The following is a 23,825-nucleotide window of genomic DNA, read 5'->3' as shown; positions in this document are numbered from 1 at the left end:
CTTGCTTGGGTGGATGCTCGATCGCGTCTCTCTTCAGCAGCGCATATTATCTCGAGCGGTGGTCGGTCGGTCGGTTGATGTGCACGAGCCCCCTCAATTGCCGACTTTGCTCTGCTTTTGTGCCTTGGGTCTCAACGTTTATGTGGAAGAGGGTTGCTCGAGATTGTTGCTATTTTCATTATTATTCTCCTCGCGGCATTCGATCTGTATTCATCTCGTGCTCGTCGTCGTTGTTATTCGGTCTCGGGCGGCGGCAAACATCTCAGAGCTCTGTTGCGTTTGTCGTCCTCAAGCGGGCCGCACATCGCATCGTCTCGTCGTCGCTGTCGGTTTGCATACTCGCGCGCGCTCCTCGCGATTTTTCCTCTTGAACCACATATCATCAGCATCGTTAGCATCGCCGTCGTCGTCGTCGTCATCATCGTCATCGTCTTCCAAACCAGGAAGAATCCGATCCCGTAACGGTAACGGAAGCAGTGAGTTTTCGGGGGGAGAGGGAGCAGGGTGACACTAGCCGTCATTCTAAGAGCGGGCAGTTTAAAGTGTTTTCGTCGATTGCTCCATTCTCGCGATCGCTGTTCCAAGGCGAACGGGGAGGATGCGAGTGAAACCGTAGAACTGTGTGTAATTACTAGCAGTGACTATAATTTCTTGGACCTTCGGGGAGGACGGCATCGGGACGGTGATTGTGTATCCGCGCGGCGTGCGGAACACGGAACAGTACAAGGAAGAATTGTAGAGCTGCGCCGTCGAGAACAGAGAACACACTGCGGGTTATGGGGTGTAGGAGTGTGTTTGTGTGTGGATAGTGTGCCTTCTTGCGGGGTAGAAGCTGCAGCAGCAGCAGCAGTGGAAAAAAAGAGTCATGTACACGAAGGAAGAGAAGAACCAGAAACTGGATCAGTAGTGCGAAATTCCTTTCCCGTTCTGGGATGGGAGCGTGTGTGTGTGTGTGCATGTGTGTGTAGGCATGTGTGCCTCTCCGAAGTGACCGAGTTCTGTACTGAGCGGAAGTGATTGTCGCACGATCGACGGGAATGGAATTGATGAAAACAGTGACCGCACAGAAGGGAGAAGAATGATTGGATGTAAAGATGGGTGACACCTCAGTGGAAGCGGAATAAATTTGATAGTTTTTCGGGAGGAGAAAAATGAGCATGATTTCTTCGGAATTATTAACTTAGTGACATCAACTAGAGGGAAAGTGATAATGAAGGATATCTGAAGAACGTGGATTTCAACATAAACTGTGAAGAGAACACGATAGATTGCGATTGACACACGACTGTGAGCGCTGGATACTACGAAGTTGTACTGCGATGATAAGTCGGAAAAGCTTGTTCAGAATTGCAAAAAATTGAGCCGTACAAAGTTGCACCCGATGTTTGCGTGAAGCGTGAGAGTTAATAATGAAATTTGAAAAATATATCTTTGCACTTTTCATGGCTATGTGGAATTATTGTAAGAGCAAAAAGCATAACCGCCGGATTCACGTTTTTGTTTTATGATCGGAATTGAGCAAGTTAAGTTTGATTTAAATCAACTATTTTTTTCTACAACAGATCATTCTCAGAGAATCTCAATTAAAGTGAAAAAAAATCTCATAACTCTTAAACCAATACGATAAAAATAAAAATTGTGTTGCTAAAAATAAAAACCACAAGACCAAAAAAATTAATACGTTGTCTCACCGCTGTTTAAAAAAAAAGTTCTAACTTTAAAGATGATGCACGTCCAAAATGTGGTGTACTTTTGATTGCAATGCAAGGAGAAATTTTGTCATGTGCTCAGCAAAAAAAAAAAAAATTTGATATCACTTCAAAGTTGTTGCACCCATCGTAATAAGTTGCAGTAACTTGTTTGTAACTGGAATAAGATACATATAAGTAACCACAACTGTTCAGGTGACAAATGTGCTCGTAGGGACTTCAATCATGTCAAAAATATGATGCAATATTACTTGCCAAATAGGACAAAATTATCATTAATACAGTGCATGAACTGACATTACACTGCTTTTACATTATTTTAACTAATTAGATGAGATTTTCGACATGATTGAAGGTGCAACCTCTTGGATGTAATATTACAATTTATTTTATGCTGTATGAGCTGCGAATGAATTGAAATTGCACATTAGTCAGTATGATTTGTTTTCCCCTTTAGTGGGAATTGATGTCGTACGGTACACAGAAAAAATCAATATCACGTCAAAAACGATGGAAACATTTGGCATTTAGGCAGCGAATGTACAAAATTAGATGGAATTGAGCGAACCGATGTAAATTTACTCATAATACCTGCATGATTTCCGTTTGTTGAGTCATTTCAATCATATTTTGGTGTGGTCTAGGATATTGTGATTACGCTGTTTAAAAATGTTACTGCTGTGTAGGTGACGTTAGTGCTTTGAGAATACCAGCTACTGTATTTCTTGATCTCGGAGCACTGAATTTTACATGGCATGTTTGTTTACGTTGCATCATTTACTTCGAAGGTGGGATCTGTCTCTTGCAATTTTAGTATTTTCTAAATGTGTGACATTTGAACAATGTCCGTTGTTCAGTTGAAAATGGAGTCGGATCTGCAACTCCAATAGAGAATTTGGTTGAAATATGAGCAAATGAAAAACAAATATTCTGAACTGATATGATTTGTTATTTACAATTAATCCTGATGAAGTGTTCGATTGATTGTTGAAGTTGTTGCATTAGTTAGTAATTTTATTTACTTTTCGATGTGTAGAAATATTGAAACAAAAGTTTGACTTAACTAAATGAATAAAAATAATTTGTTAAAATTTGGCTTTGTTCACGCCCGACCAATTTGCGCCCGACATCTCAATTCAATTTCCTAAATCACAGAATTTTTCAGCTTCTTCTAACTTCCACACCATTTGAAACATTTCTGCGATATCTAGCGCACACGAAGTTAATTTGCATGTTAATTGAAGCACGATTTCGCATAAATCTCATAGCTATCAATCCTTTTTGATTATGCCAACAATAGCTCAAAATTAAACGAATGGAGTTAAAATTCAGAGTTTTTTGCGTGAAAAGTATCATTGAAAATACTAAAACTCGTTAGAATTTCTAAATTTCTAAAATCTAAAAAATCTTGAAATGATTCTTAGTGTAAAGTCATATAAGTATGAGATAATGAAATTTCGTCCAAAGCATCCAAATATTTCTCCTGATCTATGATCCTGATTATTTTTCAAAGTGAGAGTGCTCGGAGCAACGCATTTTTTTTTTTTTTTGTTCAATGGCTTCTAGCGCTTGATTTCGCAACTTTTTCTATGTCCTGGATCTGGATTATTTATTTTTTCAGGTATGGTAGCATCAGCTTAAACCTGAGATTAGGATTTTCTTTATTCTTTATTAGGGCGATTTTAAGCCACTTTGGGCTAGTTCACCGCAATCTGAGCCTTTGACAATTGCCTAAAAGTCGAGATATTGCAAATTTCCCATGATATTTGTCGAAGTTCGAGATGCTATTACTTGGACAATACATTTTCGAACTAGGGCCTGGTGGGTCAAGTGTTATTTATCAATTGTCTGAGGTCGACGAGATTGAAAAGTGTATGTTTGTTACTCACACACTTCACACGGTGAATGCTGAACTGATTTGAGTGTAACAAATTCCAATTGGTGTGTTTTTGGCTCTCGTAGAATCTTATAAAAAGTTTCTCTCGATCAGATATTTGGTTTCGGAGTTATAACCAAAAACATGAAATTACACTTTCAACACAGTATCACTTAATCACTTTTCTCGTAAAAGACGGAAATGACCATTTTTTTTTTTTTTTTTTTTTTTTATCATCAACAGGCTTCTTAGCCCCAATGATGGATAAGTTGTTAATTAATATACATTAAAACCACACATATGTTTCAAATTATCTTAAAATATTAAGAAATCTAGCACGTAGAAAGTCACGCGAAACGTTAAAATCAGATTGACTAGCAACCCAGTAATGGCACTGTTCATTCCGTAATTGGTGCGGTGAGGTTGAGGTCGTAGCATCGCATTGTTCCGTAGAGATCTTGGTCGCACATACAAGTTGATTCGTTGTAGGATTTCAGGACAATCAACTCGACCCAGCAAGACATCAGAAACCAGCATAGTCTTAGCAACGTCTCTTCGTGTACTAAGTGTATCCAGACGAATTAGCTGACATCGGTGCTCGTAATTTGGGAGACGAAATGGATCCCGCAATGGTAGTCGACGAAGTGCGAATCGAACAAACCACCGTTGCACTGATTCTATTCTCTCAATTCCATTTTGTTAGTGAGGGCTATAAACAGTCGAACAATTTGACTGCAACTCGTTCCATTTTGTTTATATTTGCTTCTCACAGATCCCTATTGAACATTATCCTGATCAGACAGTTGGCTCTGGTGACATTGCAAAAAAAGAGGAATAAGGACTGTATCAAAGATAAGTTATCAACATTTTTTTTTTTCATTTCAAATCTATGAAAAAAATGTTAAAATTGTGGAAGGTTCTTCAACCTTGTATGTCTTGTCGTTCTTAAAAATAATAATAAAAAAAAAACAAATAAGGTAATTTTATGATCTTAGATTTTGCTCCTCTTAAATATAAATTTTGCACAATGTAACAAAGCACCTTACCTTTTTACTCATCGCTCGATATGTTTTAAGCTATTCCAAGATATGAGTAGTTTTAGCATCTAGAGAAAATATTGTGAAGAAAATGCATTTTTTTTTTCAATTGTTTTGACCTATTTTTAAATCAATTTTCTGAAAGTTATAAAATTTAGAAATTTCATTTAGTCTAAAAATGACACCAATTCAACTTGCTTCCAACTGAGACCTATATAATTATGACTGCTAATACTACTGACCAGCAATTTTCAACAGCATCCTCAGAAACATATTAAGACGCATTTTGCGCCCAATCGTATTAAGAGCTGGCAGCACCCTCTTAGATTTCAATGAAACTTTCTACATGTAGACCTTGACTAAATAAGCATACACTTAGTTTTTCCAAAATTTGTCTAGACCTTCGAGAAGGGCCAAACTTTTTAAGACGATTTTTTTCAACAAAATATTATGGAAAATGACAACTCCTACTAAAATGTGTTGTATCGATGACGTTTAGGCAATTGTCCAAATTATCGAAAAAATACTAAAAAAAAAACCATTAGACACCCACATTGAAAAAAAAAATCGATTTTTAAGATTTGAAGTCGATTTAAAAAAATTATTGCCATTTTTGATTTGGATGAAACTTTGTCTCAAGATAGGTTATTATGTTGGGGGGGGGGGGGTGAGATGGGCACTTTTAAGAGAAAAAAAATCAAAAAAAAAACATTTTCATGTCTGTACTGATCTTTTTTCAATTTGCCATTTCACACAAAACTAAACCAATGAAGCTCAATTTGCGATTCAATTTTGTCTAATCAGCACTTAATTTCACTTTGATTAATCGAGAATTTCATACGAAAAGGGCTCATGATGCATTTCTCGCCAAATCGTATTCGGAATTGGCAGCACCCTCTGGACATGTAGGCTTTGTCAAAAAATATCATTCACTAATTCTGTTGTCTACTACTGAGGCAAAATCAAATTATATGTGAGAGAAAAATAAAATATTTTTCATACATAATTTATTTATATATTTTCTATGTTTTAAATCTATTTTCATACATGCTATTTTTTGCTTTTTCCAATCAAGTTAAATATGTTTGGTCCATATTCAGAATTAGAATACCTTTTTGCCGCTACTTTATCACCAGTTATAGGCACTTTAACTGTATAGACTTTTAAAATCCTGAAATAGTTAAAAAAAATACTGGAAAGGTGTCTTCAATCAGTACCAAAATTCTTAGTGCAAATTTGCATAAGAGAAACTAAATTTAATTTAATACCAGTACATAAAGAACATCTTTTTGTATGTTTTATATCGATAACTTGTAAAGAAGGACAAGAGATAATAAATCCAAGAACTGCTTTATTATTATTTTTTAAGCAAACATTTGTTAATAACTTATTTTTAATATATTTCTTAGGCTGACAAATTAAAAATTTATTTTATGTAATTTTGACCCTTAAAAAATAATATTGCACGGGAAAAACCAAATTCAGACCTCTTTAGAATAATCACCTTCTTTGCGTTTAATCTCAAAACTACACAGATTATTATTATTTTTTTTAATTATACTTCATTAATTTATTATTTAATGAGCAGTTAAAACATTTTTTTTTATTTTGAAAAACATCCAGAGAACTTAATTGAAATCATATTGAAAATCCATGATTTTCAAGAACTCAAAGTAAGCTCTCTGAACTTGATCCCAATCCGTTTAAGGTATTCTTGAGCCTCTTCCCTTAATTTGTGGAATATTGTGTTTATAGCTTACACAAACTACAACTATTTTTCTACTTGGGGGTGACCCCAGCGTAGAGGTTAGCATCCATACCTCTCACGCCAAAGTTACGAGTTCAAATCTCACTCCCGGACAAGTCACGAATGACCCAAGAGCGTGACTGTAATAAAAAAAAATCTTAGTTTACTGAACTTTTAAATATTTCCTATGTCTCATTCATTGTTCTCGGAAATTTAACGGAACATCATGCCGAATTTCCACAATATTTCCATCAACAAAACTCCCTGAATTCCACGAAATTCTCGAAAATAAAACTCGAACTCCTAAAAAGCTCTCTGAATTTTTACACAATTCTTGCTCTTCAAAGAAGTTTTGCGAAGTTTCTCGATTTTCCATTTAATTAGTTCAACTTGTACAAATATCACTGAACTATTATAAATTTGCTGCCCTTCAATGAAGTTTTCCGAGTTTAAAGGACTCATTAAAGTAACCTATTTAAGCTTGTACATGTGCCCTACTTTTATGAAGTTCCACAAAAAAAATCAGCACTCTCCGCATTAACAATAGAGTCCAAGCATTTTTACGATTTCATTTGGACATCCAAGAGAGATGAACTAGCCTTAGGCAAACATCTCTATGATAAAGATTTAAAAAAAACTTGAACATCTTCAACGCCACTAAAGTTAAAAGAAACTTAATGAAGGTTAAGAAAAATGCCGAAACTTTCCCCGAATTTCCAGAGATTTTTATGAAGATCTACTAAATAATGTGATTTCCTACGAAATTCACTGTAGGTTCATAAAGTTCACTGGATTTCTTTGATATTTTGCAATAATAGCTTGATTCCTAAGAAAATTGTTGCACTTCTAGAAAATATCCTGAACTTCTACGCAGTTCCTGTTGTTCGAAAAAGTTTTCCAATGTGAAATTTCAGAAGCTTTGTGAGGTTTCTTGAAGCTATATAACATTCCCGAAACGTTACAAAAGTTTCCCATCAATCTACGAAGGTCCCTGAAATCAATCTCTTAAGTCACAGCTTCTAAGAATTTTCATTGATTTCTTAGAAGGTCGCCGGTGGTGCAGTGGTAGGCGTGATTACCTCTCACCCCAGAAGGTCTGAGTTCAATCCCAGTCGGTGCCACCGGGATGTTCTGAGGCATAACATTTCTGATCACGCCTTCCTTCCACGGAAGAGAATTAAAGCCGTTGGTTTATGAGTTTGAGTTCATGCCAGGTGTGAGAGCTGCCTCCCTGGCATCGCGTCGGTAGCATTAATGCTCAGCAGGGTTGCTTCCACTCACTTGCTATAAAAAATTGTTTTCTGGAATAATGAAATCATTTGATGATATAATGATATGTTGTACTTGCAAGTAGCAAGAAGCAGGTGAAAAGTGTGTGTATGACTCATAAAACCTGTCAATTTCGCTTTCAGAGCGTCACAATCAGCGATCTTATGATTCGTGAGCGTTCACTCAGAGTGAGAGCTCACGAATCGTAAAAACGCTGTTTGTGACGCACTGAAAGCAATATTGACAGGTTTTATGTGTCAAATACATACTTCACGACCTTTTCTTTAAACCTTCAAGTACTATAGTAACAACTAATGATTTCATAATTCCGAAAAACATTTTTTTATAGCAAGTGAGTGGAAGTAACTCTGGTGCTCAGCATGGAAAACAAGATCGATGGAAAACAAAATCAAGAAGAAGAAGGTCCCTGAAATTCTGTAAAAACTCGGTTTAAAAAATCTAAAAGAGTGACATCAGTCTCATAAGAGAATTCCTTCGCCACCATGTAATTGTAAAATGTAGAGGTAAAGTCATTTTATCGATTCCCCCATACTACTGATGGTTTTAAATCTTGTCAGCAAGGACCATGCACACTTAGAAATAACTAATTTTACACGTGACGGAATCCGTCTTTGACATAAAAGATGAGACGTAAACAAAGATGTCATCTAATATTAAGTGCTCCGAGACTGAAAAGTTCGTTGCTCGATGAAAAGTACGTTTGAATGATCTATATTTCGCGTCAGTTATGACTCAAATTTATGTCAAAATTGACGCTCGTATATGTCACTCTCAGAGTACCTAAATTTAAAGATTTTTTCTAAGTGTGTGGCTCCCCCTAGCTCAACATCCTAGTTATGCCTATGCCCCAGGCAGCAGTCTCATAAGAGAATTCATATCCCAAGTAAGATTGCATGTTTTATCGTGGTTTCTGCATGTCTAAATAATGGTCTACTGGACACTCATAAAACGAAAAGTGTGACTTAGGAAGTGACTAACCGAATTTTAAGGACATTTTTAACCATTCGATCCAGTATTTAGTAACCCGAGAAATTTATTATACATAAGTTGCTATACAGTCAAGTTTTCCTAACTCGAAATTGCAATGACCTTAGAGTGAGAGATGATATCGAGTGATGGAGGATATAAGGGTTGCGATTTGCGTGGAGCGGATGAATACCTCTTGAGAGCAGCGTTACGTTTGAACAGTTTCAGTTGTGCATCCAGAAAATTTCGAAATTCGTGTGGCCGAAGCAGTCTGGATTTTCGTCTGAGTTAGGGAGGGATCAAGTAAAGGAGAATTAACCACACACTTAGAAAACACCATGTAAATTTAGATGCTCTGAGACTGACATATAAGAGCGTCAATTCTGACATAAAATTGAGTCGTTCAGCTCAATCAAACGTACTTTCGAATTTTTCAGTCTCGGAGTACATGACATGTTTGTTTACATCTCATCTTTTATGTCAAAGATGGATTCCGTCACGTGTAAGATTAGGTATTTCCAGGCATGGAAAATCATTTACATTCATTTGCCTCTAACTTTTTTCATCAACAGCATTCGGCAAAATGATGTATAGAGCTTTTGTAGGTTTTGTTATTAACTACAAGTTTTGCTCAGAACTCAAATCTGTAACTCTTATGCATCTTAGAGTGGGTATAACTTGTTACTGTTTTTCAGTGAATGTACAATACATTCACTGAAAAACAGTAGTGGCTTCTGTTCACTCTGCTTCGTCATGCATAAGCGATACGGATTTGACTTGCTAACAAAAGTTGTAGTTAATAACAAAACCTACAAAAACTCTGTACATTATTTTGCGGAATGCTGTTGAAGAAAAAAGTTAGAGGCAAATGAATGTTAATGAATGCACGAAATGAATGCAAATGATTGTCCATGCCTGGGTATTTCTAAGTGTGCATGTATGGTCAAGTATCAGTATCATTGGTTATTTTGGCACTAAGAACACCTATTTTCGTTGATGATAAGGCACGTACTTGGAGAGGTCTCAGAACTCTTCGAACGATGCAGAATTTCACACGTAGCAAAAATAGTGTTGTGAAATTCCATTTTATTCATGTAAACTTTTTTCCAATGTTAAAACATTTAAATAAGCAGCAGAAAACGTGTAAATCTACATTAAATTATGTAGAATTAAACGTCTTCTCCTGTTGATTTACGAATCATCAAATCATCAAAAACATCGAAGTTTACACGATGTATATGACCATTCTGTAAGTGTACACAACAAGCATGTAAACTTACATGAAAAGCTTGAAAATTTCCTTCTGTGAAGCACTAACACACCAAACGCTGAGAAATTACATGCATCTTTTTTTTTATCGTTTGTAACAGATTAAATCGGATGTAATTTTCAGTATTTTTTAGTTTGAATTGAGTGCTGCTTCTTGTGACAATAGAAAATATGCAGAATATCTGTAACAAAGATGAAAACTTAATTTTTTTTTTTCATAGAAATGAGGTACTACGACACACACTAAACCAAAGACACGGACAAAACACAGAAGATCAATGGAATAGTCGCATTTATTATGACCCGAACAAAGAGGGTAAAAAAGAAAGATGATTGCTTATGTACACAATAAGAAAAATCGATGTTCATTTAGGTGCTCTGAGACTGACATATACGAGCATCAATTTTGACATTAAATTGAGTCATAATAGACGTGAAATTCAGCTCAATCAAACGTACTTTCGAACGTTTCAGTCTCGGAGCACTTAATTTTACATGACATGTTTGTTTACGTCTCATCCTTTATGTCAATGATGGTTTTCGTCACGTGTAAGAGTAGGTATTTCTAAGTGTGTACTCTATCAGTGTTTCCCCAACTTCAGCCACATGGATAGGCAAACGAGTTCATTATTATAATTGTGTTTGAATCATACACAACAAAAAATAATTTTAATATCACATCAAAGTGGATGCACTTCAATTGTGTCGAAAAAATGTTGTAATATTACTTGCAAAAAAAGGTACAATTATCATTAATACAGTGTATGAACTGAAATTACGTTGTTTTTACTGCATTTGTTTATTTGTGCAACCATAAAAATTATTTGAGATTTTCGATATGACTGAAGTGCATCCTCTTGGATGTAATATTAAAATTTATTTTTTACTGTGTAGCCTAAATAATGATTTATAAAATTCAATATAAACTTCTCTTCAACAACAGAAAACTTACACTACGAAAAAAGTCATGTAAATTTCGGTTCCCTGAAACTGACACATGGAAATGGCTCTTTTTACATAAGAATCAGTGGAAAGAAACGAGAAAATCAATTCAATCAAACGTGCTCTTCGTCGACATGCTTATGGTTTGAGATCGCTTAATTTTACATGAAATTTTTTTTTAAGTTCCATGATTCATGTCTAATATGGTTTAAGTCTCGAGTAAAATTAGTAATTTTTAAGTGTGTATGGTCAGTTGCTAATGAAGGCTACTAGGGAGCAATACAATTTCTTTAATGTGTGCTGTTGCTTTGAATTACAAAAAAAAATGATTGAATATTCAGTAACCCAAATAGCCACACACTTAGAAATTATTATTTTTACACGAGACGTAATTCAGCTTTGACGTTAATCATGGAACGTAAACAAACATGGCATGTAAAAATAAGTGTCCTGAAACTGAAACATATGCAACTCGACGAAAAGTGCGTTTGATTGAATTGATTTTCTCGTCCTTTTCAACTGATTCTTATGTCAAAAGGGCTGCTTGCATGTGTCGGTCTCAGGGCATTGAAATGTACATGTCTTTTTCATAGTGTGCAAATAAGCCTTATAATCGGTATTTTGGTTAAGAAAAAGAAGCTGATATAGGCTAATATCAGGTTTATGACCTCTATAATAGCCGTCTATCAAAGGATGTGTTCTGAGAAGTATTCCCTATGAAAGATTTAAAGTTAAATTAAATGAATTGTGTTCATTAAGAGAAAAAAATTACTATAAACTGGCAACTCGTTGGAAACTGCATGGAATGGGCAGCACACTATGAAAAACGTTTATTTAGGTTCTCTGAGACCACCACATGCAAGCGGCGTTTTTGGCATATTAATCAGTTGAAAATTCGATCTAACGCACTTTTGTTTGTTTACGTTACATGATTTACGTCAAAAATGGAATACATCTCGTGTAAAATTCGTTATTTCTAAGTGTGAGCGGTCAAACTGTTCATGATACTTGACTCTGATATTCGGTTCACAAGCCAAATGCATATCTGCGATAATTCAATGCATATTATTTTCCGATGAGAATAACCCAAGGGACAATAAGTTCAATCAAATAACATTGAACGTTATTTAAGAATAAATCAACAAAGTAATACTTTCATAAGTTCTGCCGTGTTATCCAGTACACTACGTATAATGATAATCACAAACTTCGTAGTACAAACACCGCTCCAAAGGCTACGAAACTATCAAATTTATACCGTCCCCACTGTTTGATTTCTAGAATGAATATTTTCCTAAACCCTCCCTCCCATTTTTCCTAGACAATCCCAACTCGCCAAGGTGTCCAAACCGCGCAGTAAAGCCACCAGAAACAGTACGAGTAACATCAACGCCTTTCAAGCGACGAACCTCCTCGAGACTACCGCTCAATGTCACCCCATCGCCGAGAACCAAGATTACAATCTCAAGAGTGACCAGGCAAGTGACAACCGTCGTCGTAGTCGAAAGTGCAAGTGACCACAAGTGTGTGCCAACCAGCTGCCATTAGGAGACTAATTAGCCCATCGAATCATTAAAACTGCCATCACCAGTCGAGAGTGATCTCGATAACGCAACAAACTCGCCGTAACCAGTAGGAGGATCATCGTCATCACGCACGCGGGAGCCAGAGAAAAAAACATACCTGAAGAAGCAACGGCTCAAGAAAGTGCTGGGTGTTGTTATGTGCTCTAGTGTGTAGTGACAGCAGCGGGCGAAAAAAAAAAGAGTCAACTTAGCGCACGATTAAAGATAATGACAAATGATTACCGGTCGGTCCATCCAACCACCGTCGGTATTATAAGCGTATGTGAGTTTTGCGGGCTAATTGTCACCGTCGTCGTCGTCGTCATCGTCGGCGTGTGAGAGAAGAAAGTGAAACTGTAGCAAGCGGGCCAGATCTCTTCAAGGTCCCCCTAGGAAGTGCGGTGGAAAAAAAATCAAGTGTCCCACGGTCGCCACCGCCGTCGGTTGCGTGAATTGAGAGAAGTGAAGTCATTTGCGATTAATTGAACGCAAAACCGGACCCCGGACGAAACGTGAAGTGAGTTTTTTTTTTCCTGCACCAATCCGATCGGGTTCGGATTAAATTATTAAAAAATATTGGACGGACCATCAGGGCCCCCGGTTTATGCTAATTAGTGAGACGCCGTCCCGGTGGAGGAAACGCTCGGTAATAGGACGGGAACGAGTGCAAAAACTGAAGATCCGCGCTCTCGGGTATTTGGCCTTTAGGGAAGGTAAAAACATTGCCATTCTCTGTCGATCCTCCGCGTTCGAAGGAAAACCAGGCCGAAGTGATCGTTGACTCTTTTTTTTTTTGTTTTCCTTTTTGGCCCGTGGAGGTCCTGCCTCAAGAGAGCCTCCGACAGTGATTACGTGGTTGTTCCTGACCTTTGCGATAGCGGGTCGGTGTGATCTTTTCGTGCAAAATTCCTTGCTCCGCATCTGCTTCGGAGAAGACATTCAACAACGAGCGAAGATCCAACAACGAAAAAAACAAGATCATACCCGCGCGCACATTGCTCTCGTTCGACAATCAGCTCACGTCCACAGCGAAATGATGAAAATATGCGCAAAAAGTCAGCCACTTCACTACGGTCTCGACTCGGAGTGACCTTTCCTGTGGATCTTCTAGACGGGGCTTACTCGACTCGATCGAGAGTGGATGTACCGACATATGTTTGTGTTATAAATAATCTCAAGTGCCCCAGCCTCCAAAAAGGAGCGATATCTTCCTGCGTGTAATATTTCTTGCCTCGAACCTCTTCACACCGACCACGACAACGCCGTCCAGTTGTGTGAGAGAGTGACTTTTAACGAGTGAAGTTCAGTGAAACATTTACACTAAAACGAGGTACATTGTACGTTGCAGCAGTTCAAACTTTTCATCCTTCGAGGGCGCGCATAATATCACGACGAGTGCGTGTGTGACATTAAGATTGAGCCATAAACAGGGATAGAGAGCAAGTCCGAAGTGGAATTCAAGAAGATTCGAAAATTTCCCGAAAACTCAACTCGAGGCGCGTGTGTATCAAGAAGAAGAGCCCTCAGCCCGAAATCGAAACAACAGTGTGATTCTTTGTTGCAGTAGTTTTTTTTTTTTAAAGTCACACTTTCAAGTGGCTTCGGAACCTCCCAAGACCCCAAGCAAGAAGCGATAGAGGGAAGAGTCAGTGTTAAACTCGAATCCGAGTGACGAGGAGAGTGAAGTGGATCAACATATCTGGCGAGACTTTTGGGAGGTGAGTGTTGTTGGCATTTTTCTTTTTTTTTTTCATTTCTCGTTTCACAAGCGGGGTAAATAATTTGAATGCTGGATGAACAAACATGACACCCCACATACACGCATACGTGTGTACGTAGATCCACCGAAAGAAGAGGGAAACAACGCACTTCAGTCGGGTAGTTCATCATTTCGACAGTCGCTGGAAAGCTGGGTGCGGGCTTGATGGATAGAAGGGAAACAAAAAGTTCAAAGAGAGACTTCTGTGTTTAGTTTGATAATATTTTGCTTTGTTGTCTGGAGCTACTTTTGCCAGTTTGTACAAGGGAAGTGAATAGATAAAGAAAACAGTAGCAGGAATTATCTATGCTGGTGGCATCAACTCAGATTGGTGGACTGATACTGGCGGCTAGCAATTGCAAACATCTGTCCGGGTTGATGGAATGGATCCACTTTTACTTTCTAATTTATGTGACATATTTGAAATGTCAGAGCCAAATTATTTGCGTTGTGAATGATGTTGAACGATGTAGTATCTTAGAAAAAAATATTAATATGCAGCTATTCCATAGCAAAACGCTATAGTGGTTCTCACAATTTCGTAAAAATTGGTAGTTTTGTTCCTTATCGCAAAATATTAGACCAATATTTTTTTTATTTTGTCATTAGGGTGACCATTTCTTTATTGAGGTGATCTAGAAAATGAACTTTTTTGGATGTTTAATTCTGAGAATTCCTAAGGGCCCATTCATTAATTATGTCACGCTAAATCGAGGAGAATTTAATCCCCCCCTCCTATCGTGACGTTTTTCCTATACCTAATGCATTGCTTGTCACAAAATCTTACCCTAGTAGCACGCTTGTCACAAATCAATTGTAGAAACTTATATACGACTTATTTCAGTCATAAACAAGTTGCTGTAAGTAATTGTGATGAAAGTGTGCTACTCAGATAGACCCCCTCCCCCCCTCCTTAAAGCGTGACATAACATATGCATCAACCCCAAAAATCATTCTAAACGCAGTCAAAACCCGGAAGTTGCATTATCTACGGGTGCGGAGCAATCCAATGCACCCTACTAGAATCATTAAAAGTGGTTCTGAACGGTCAAACAATGTCATTTTACTGATCCTAATACCCCGTACAGACTATGGCTTATATCATGTAATAAAGGCTGTCTTGCAATAAGCAATCATACATCTAGTTTTCACTGGAAATCCAATGTATGCATGAGTGCTCATTGCAAGACAGCCTTTATTACATTTTTTTTCCATCGATCTTGTTTCCCGTGCTGAGCACCAATGCTACCGACGTGCCAAGGAAGGCAGCTCCCACACCTGGACCCTACCTATCGACCCATCAACTCATGAACCGGGGACCAACGGCTTTACTTCCCATCCGAAGGAAGGCGTGATCAGAGATGTTATGCCTCAGAACATCCCGACGGCGCCGACTGGTATTGAACCCAGGCCTGCTGGGGTAAGAGGTAATCACGCTTACCACTACACCACCGGCGCCGTTAGCCTTTATTGCATGATATAAGCCATAATCTGTACGGGGTATAACATCGCATAAAATGAATTTATTCCACTTATACTGTACCGCCAAAAAGCATTCTAAACGCGTAATATGTTGGCCATATTTAACTTTCTCATGGTCTACTGAGTTGAAATCTAGAACAGACTTTTGCCCTAACATGTCTCGATTCTTAGGTACCGCTCTCTTTATGAGTCTATTGCGCCCTACAGACATGCATGAGACTAGCGAGCTTGCATCATGTAGGAGCTCCGCGTTCAGAATTCACCTCCCAGAAATTTCACCGAAATGAGGTGGTAAACATTAAAATGGCGTTTTCAAAAAAAAATCAGGCTGCTCATAACGTTAAATTTTTTGAGCTTATAAGATTTTTCAAGGCTAAAATTTCAAGCAGGTTTTCAAAAAAGAACTGTACATAATAATTTGGATGATGCATATAAACATTAATTCAGGCCAGTGTTGCAAAAGTTCGCGATATTTCACGAAGTTCTCCAAGGGAAAAGTTCGCGAGTCATAGTGATTTTTTGCGAACTTTTCCATCACTGATTCAGGCTATCACACTGAAATTTCAGACCAAATTTCTATTTAAATAATTGTTAAAAAAATCAAAGATGAGATCGAAGCGTGCAAGGACGTGAAAAATTTCCGAGTGTCAAATTTTAGGCTTAATTTTTTTTTGTCATTGATTTTTTCATCGCGTTTTAGCCCGAAACAATGTGCCACTCGATAACATACACACTTAGAAAAATTCATGTAAATTCAGGTGCTCTAAGACTGACATATACGAGCGTCAATTATGACACAAAATTGAGTCATAATAGACGCAAAATTCAGCTCAATTAAACGAACTTTTCAGTCTCGGAGCACTTAATTTTACATGACATGTTTGTTTACGTCTCCTCCTTTATGTCAAAGATGGATTCCGTCACGTGTAAAATTAGGTATTTTAAGTGTGTAGTTCTACAAAAGAACTTTAGTGCAAAGCAAGTGCAAGTGCAAGTGATCGGGTAAAATGCATTTCAAAGTGTTTTTATCAGCATCCTTTTCGTCAGAACAGTTATTAGGCGATTGGCAAGTTGGCCCGATAATTCTGATTGGATTGGAGGCGGATTGTGCAAGGCAGGAATGCCATTCTCCCCAGTGTAAGCAGGGTGATGAGTTGAAAAGACACCTCGCACTATGACAAAAGCAAACTCACCCAAGAGATTTTTATTTTGTTTTCACTTTCTACCGCTTCTCCCATTTCGCAAACAAATACAGTTTCTGACGTTCGCACCTCCACCAGTCCAACACACCGGAGCGTATGAGTGATCACTAGAGAGCACCGTAGAGAGTTCTTTTGCTTCACCGGGGAGAATCACCCCGGTGCGCGGTGAACACTTTGGTTGTTAGTTTGTTGCATACAAAGATTTTTCACAGTATGTAGTCAATTATTTTAAAATTTGGTAAAATTATAATGTACACATTTTGGAAATGCGAATACGGGAAGTGCATCAGTGCATCATTATTGAAATTTGCTTCAGTTTAGTCGACAGACAGACATGGGACAGAGATCGATTAGGATAACAGCGGGAGTTCCACAAGGCTCCATCCTTGGTCCAACGCTCTGGAACGGGATGTACAACGGCGTGCTAACGCTGAAGCTGCCCAATGAGTTGATACCGTTGGATTTGCGGACGACGTAGTCTTGACGATAACAGGCGAGACGCTGGAAGAGGTGGAAGTGCTGGCGACCGAGGTGATCGACAAGATTGGTAACTGTATGCAAGGAGCGAAGCTGCAGATAGCCCACCACAAAACGGCACTGCTATTGGCCAGTAACTGTAAAGCGGTACAGCGAGCAGATATCACCGTCAGGGGCACGCCTCACACCTCAAAGCGTGTGTTGAAGTATCGGGGAGCTCGCCTGGGAGTGATGATCGATTACCGGCTAAACTTCAACAGCCACGTTAAATATGGCTGTGAGAAGGCTGTATACGTTGATGTTTTCACTCACTCATGTAAACTTCTGCCGGAATCTTTGGATAAACAATAGCACTTTTGCGCTTTCTCACGGAAGTGAGTGTATAAACATACAAACAATGAACAGTCAACTCTCTCACTCTCTCGTGCTGTGTCTAACAATCTCTCCAGTGGTGCCAGGATAAATCTCCGAGGAGACAAGCAGAGATTCACCCCAGAGAATTTTCAACCCTGGTGCAAGGGTTTCTTTGAAAATCCGATGCAATGGTTTGAAGTGTTGAGCTAGAACTAGGAGATGCAACCTTCCAAGTGTTTGCTTCACGGGCAAACCGTCGTTCATTTTTTAAGTTAGTTCCTGTATATATACACCTGTTTCGGTTTCTACAACTCTGTCTTAGACATCATTTCTAAGAGCCGTTTTCGAGCTGTATTTTTATGAGAAATCAAATATCAAGTGCGCTATTGTCAAAGGTTGGGAACGAGTGGGTATGGCCAAGTTCCTACATAGATTTGCCAATTGGTTCATTTGGCAAGAGAGTCGCCCTAGTGCTTTTTTCTAGTATTAGACGTTTAATTTTTGTGATCATGATTTGCCTGAAGAATTTTTGATTATTTTGGAAATAACCCGGAAAAGTCTTGGAAGTGCCTTTGGTTCAACAGTAGTGCAGCAGGCCAGTAAGAGTACAAAATTAATGAAACTGGCTGAGATCTTACCGTTTATTTTCATTTATATGCTCTTAAATTTATAATATATTTTCGTAGAGAGTAATATCTACTGAAATCTATCTCTGACCTGTTCGTGTTCAGCGTTGGAAAATTATGCGAGGTTTTATGAAACACACAATAAGGAAAAGTTCACTAGTCATTGTGAGTCTTAGCGAACTTTTCCTGTAGATTGATTAGAGACCCGTTTTTTTCAGTTTTTACACAAGGGAAGATAGAACTAGGGTTCCTTCCTCTTTTTCCTTTCTCCTATGGCCTTCTATTCCATTTTTCTATTTTCAGAAGCGAGTAATGGCGCTATAACCATAAGCTATATAGGGCTAAGACAAGATTTAGTGCTCAAGTCCCAACCACTCGAGGAAAATGGAGCATCATTTATCTTTTTTAGATTAGATGCTCCCAACGACCAATCATTTATATTAACGGAACGTGCGGTACGAAATGTCCACGTTTCATCCATTTATTGGATTCTGAAGCATCGTGTTTAAATCTTTGATTTAAACAGGCCCGATGTTTCTGAATCATCATGCCCCTTAAATGCTGCACAGTAGGCCTGGCCGTTTTGATTTATTTTGCGCATCTCTGATGTACAAAATATACCAAATAGACAAGAAAAAGGATGGAGGTATATCTATCATTTTCCAGGATGCTTCCATGAACTGGCTGTGTTGGTGTTAGATTAGATTAGATCAGATTAGATTAGAAATAATTGTTAAAAATTCAAATTAAAATCAACCTTAACTTTCCTTCAGCCAACACTAGGGGGATGACACATCTAAGTCGCAATGTTAAGATTGCCAAAAATCTCACGCTATTGAATCAATCTACGAATAATCGCGCATCGCATTCTATCTTTTGGCAGGGAATCTACACAATCTTCATCAATCGTCTTTCCACCTAGCAAAACAAAAGCTTCCCTGCAATTTCGATAGAGTCACCTCCAGGCATGGAAAATCATTTGCATTCATTTCGTGCATTAATTTACATTCATTTGCCTCTAACTTTTTTCATCAATAGCATTCCGCAAAATGATGTATAGATCTTTTGTAGGTTTTGTTATTAACTACAAGTTTTGTTCATAATTCAAATATGTATCTCTTATGCACCGCGAACTAGAGCGGGCAGAACTTGTTACTGTTTTTCAGTGAATGTACACACAGTAGTGGCTTCTGTTCGCTCTGCTTCGTCATGAATAAGAGATACGGGTTTGACTTGCTAACAAATGTTGTAGCTTATAACAAAACCTACAAAAGCTCTATACATCATTTTGCGGAATGCTGTTGAAAAAAAAAGTTAGAGGCAAATGAATGTAAATGAATGCACGAAATGAATGCAAATGATTTTCCATGCCTGGTCACCTCCCTTGAGTGCACATCATATTTAGCATCAACCGAAATGTCAGTCTTTCATTATTTCTCAATGAAAAGGGCTGATGCTTTATGAGATTATCAAAAAAGTATTTTAGTTATAGTATAGCGAACGGCATTCATGTACTGAAATACGTTTCATGTGGCTTGGCATATGCATTTAAGATGCATCAAATTTTCATCCTCGAAGTCATCTGATTCATGAAATGCACAAATTTGACAAACAAATGTTTGTTTCAACTAGCGGACTTTCAGCTAAACGACACTTCAGTTAAAGGTCTTACACTTAGTGAACGTTAGGTGTATTCTTCTAACACATTCCTCCGTAAAATGCGTCTCATAAAATTGTCTGCATTCGTCACCCACACGGTACACCGGCAATATCTTAGGATTTTAGATTACACGACTGTTGTAGACAACCTGATCCAAGTTTTCCGGTGGGAAATTAGACCTCGCTAAAGTTGCTCCATGCTCCATAGAGGCACATAAATTATGATGGTGAACTGACAAAACTCCAAGGCTGCAAAATGCGAGTCGATGCATGTGGACATGACTGGTTCTCGGCAATTTGACTATCTACTTTTGAACGGAAAAGACAGGGAACCGATTGGACTTGTCGTTGGCAGAGGTAGATCTGCGGAAATTCGAACTCACCGGTAAAATGGTCAATTCCTGAAAGTAGACCTGGCGATCTACGATTTTTCCGCATATCGATTCAGTTACCGGGTCATGTGGATATCCGGAATCACCGAAGAAATGGGCAACTCTTAAAGAAAGGCTAGAGTAGAGACCCACTTTTTTTTCTAAATTGCATACAATCATGAGTATACGGGACATATGTCATCAGCATATTAATTTTACTACCAGGTGGCAAGAAAACGGTGCTCTGGATATCCAGAATAACCGACAAAATGGTCAATTTCTGAATTCCTGAAAGTATTCCTAGAGATCCGCGATTGTTTTATAAATTGCATACGATTACCATACAATACACCATTTCGATTCTACTACCGGGTGGCCAAAAAATTATCGTCTGGATATCCGGAATGATGAAAATTTAACCTATGAAGAGCACAATAGAAAGATTGAAACTAACATTAAGTCAGACCCAAAATCCTTGTGTTAAAGAAAAGCAAAAACCCAAGAGCTTTCCATCAAAAATGCAATTAGACAGTAGGTTGGGCAATACTCCTAGTCAGATTAGTAACTTATTTGCTGACTTCTTTCAGGACGTTTATACAATTCATGATGAGAATGAGCGAGATTATCAATATTTTTCGTACCTCCCCGAGCCAATGAAGAACATCGCAGTGGATAATTTAACTCTTAAGGAAATTATACGTAGTATTGAAACCTTGGATGCTTCAAAATGTGCTGGACCGGATGGCTTACCACCAATTTTTTTAAAGTCACTTTCGAAGGAGCTAGCAAAACCTTTGTTCTGGCTGTTTAATTTACCCTTGGAGTCGAGTGTACTTCCTCCGATTTGGAAGGAATCATTTTTAATTCCAATTTTTAAAAGTGGTAAAAAGTCTGATACAAAAAATAACCGTGGAATTGCTATATTATCAAGCGTTCCTAAATTATTCGAATCCATCATTAATGACAATGTATTCTTACAGAGTAGGTCGATAATTACTAGCAAACAGCACGGATTTGTTAAAGGACGATCTACAGCTACCAACTTGATACATTTTGTATCATATTGTTTAAACTCATTGGATAAAGGCAATTATGTAAAAACGCTATACACTGATTTTAGTAAAGCATTTGACAGAGCTGATATACCAAATTCTTTCCAAATTAGGCTTCAATCCTAGGCTACTGAAATGGATCGAGTCGTACTTATCAAAGCGGACGCAAAACGTAAGATTTGATGGAAATCTGTCCACCATAGTTAATGTAACATCTGGTGTGCCACAAGGTTCATATCTTGGTCCATTACTGTGTATTTTATTTGTCAACGATATAGAACATATTTTTAAATTTCTTCATGTTTCTATATATGCTGATGACATGAAACTTTTCATGGAGGTATCTAAAGCACCTGATCTTCAAATATTTCAACATGAAATTGACGTTTTTTACACATGGTGTAAGAAAAATTTGTTAGAACTAAATATTTATAAATGCAATTCTATATCGTTTACAAGAAAGCACGCTGTAATACACAACACAATTACTCTTGGCCAGAAAACAATCCAAAGATCCTATCAAGTCAGAAACTTAGGTGTTATCCTCGACACCAAGTTAACTTTTGCTGATCACTACAATAACATTTTCTACAAAGCAAGCAACATGCTTGGGTTCATTAAAAGATTTAGTTTTCACTTCCATGATCCCTACACAATCAAAACACTTTACGTAGCATACGTGAGGCCTCTTCTCGAATATTGTAGCATACTTTGGGTTCCATAACATGATACACATGTAAACCGCATTGAATCAGTTCAAAAGGAGTTCTTGTTGTTTGCTCTAAGAAAGTTAGGTTGGACGAATTTTCCACTTCCATCTTATGAATTGCGTTGTATGCTAATTAATTTAGATGAGCTCAAAAAGCGAAGAGAGTTCGCAATGATTGCTTTTATAAACGATGTGATTTCGCAAAGAGTTAACAGCCCAGATATTTTGGAAAATATCAATTTTAATGCTCCCACTCGCTCACTGTGGAATAGAAATTTGTTTAGCATCAACAATCAAAGAACAGACTATGACAAAAACAGCCCACTGAATAGAATGATGTCTTGCTATAATACATACTGTGAATATATTGACATAACAATGAATAAAAGTACGCTTAAAAAAACTTTCTTCATAAAATTGTAACAATTAGCGTTTAATTAAAGTTGTAAAACGATCTACACTGATTGACGACAAATAAATAAATCACCAGGGAATAAAAAAAATTCTGAAAATAGACTTTGAGATCAGCGATTTTTTTTTTTTCTAAATTGCATACCATCATGATCATAGAGGATATATGGCATCACCATTTCGATTCTTATACCGGGTGGTCAGATAATTATCGTCTGGATATCCGGAATCACCGGCGAAATAATAAATTTCTGAAAATAGACCTAGAGATGCACATTTTTCTCAATCGCATACAATCATGAGCATAGAGGAAATATCCTAGCACTATATCGATTCTGCTTCCCAGCGAGCAGAAAACGCCATTTTGGATATTCAGATTCACTGCAAAATTTATGTGGTCATAAAGGATCCTCAATTTGTTTTACTGCAAGCAATCTTGAGCATAGAGGAAGGATGCCATCATTAAACCAATTAAAAAATTAAAGGGTTGTCTCCTAGACTATTATACTTAATCTTAATTTTTTTCAAATATCAAAAAATCGCTGCATTTTTGGATAGGTCCAACCAAAATTCATAACTCCAAAGGTTGTTACAAATTAATTTGAATTTCCTACCTCGAGTTGCCTTCACCTTCTCCAGCGTCCCAACCAGCAGATGGTGAGGCATTACCTGGGTCATGTCGGAGAACCGTCTGCCTGACGATCCTTCGCATTCATCTGACTGTAAAATATATCTGGTACCTCTACCGAGTGTTTGAAGACGAGTTCGCGGTGGACTGTTAAGGATCATTCTTAGGATCTTGTTTTGGAACCTCTGAAGCTTTAGGTGGTGGCACTTAGCACAACTCTCCCAGATTGGTATACGATACTCAATAGCCGGCGGAATGATCTGCTTGTGGACAGCAAGCTTGTTTTTGAGGGACAGGGTGGACTTCCTGTTTATCAGAGGGTAGAGCGACCTGATCAAGATGTTACACTTGGTGGGTGTTTTGTCCACATGGGATCGAAATAGCAATTTGCTATCGAGGGTGAGACCAAGGTAGACTACTTCACTCGACCATTCGAGTGCTATCAAGATGGACCTTGATGTTAGAAGGTGGAAAAAGCCGAGGTGAATTCGAGTGTGGAAACATAATGGTTTGTGTTTTAGCTGCATTGATACAAATCTTCCAGCTCTTGAAATAGTTGGACAGAACATCCAGTCATACATACATGATTGTAGTTTACTCGCCAGAGCACAGATCACTCGACCCTTATAGATGATGGAGGTGTCATTTGTGAACATAGACAGGATACCACCACCCGGCTGGGGAGGAACGTCTG

The 23,825-nt window shown here is 37.9% G+C and overlaps 1 protein-coding gene across 1 annotated transcript in view; it reads left to right on the top strand.

Moving 5' to 3' along the window:
* The first annotated feature begins 258 nt into the window (after positions 1-258).
* Positions 259-23,825, top strand: part of LOC135713054 (transcription factor hamlet) — a 287,914-nt gene continuing 264,347 nt past the window's right edge. The window contains exons 1-2 of the mRNA XM_065236140.1: positions 259-476; positions 12,158-14,119. The gene's annotated coding sequence lies outside the window, so the exon portion shown is untranslated. The remainder of the gene's footprint in view (positions 477-12,157; positions 14,120-23,825) is intronic.

The sequence above is a fragment of the Ochlerotatus camptorhynchus genome, unplaced genomic scaffold (assembly GCF_037179485.1).
Source record: "Ochlerotatus camptorhynchus isolate MF236.1 unplaced genomic scaffold, CSIRO-AGI_Acam_v1.1 ptg000040l, whole genome shotgun sequence".
NCBI lineage: Eukaryota > Metazoa > Arthropoda > Insecta > Diptera > Culicidae > Ochlerotatus > Ochlerotatus camptorhynchus.
This window is presented reverse-complemented; position numbering and strand designations above follow the sequence as displayed.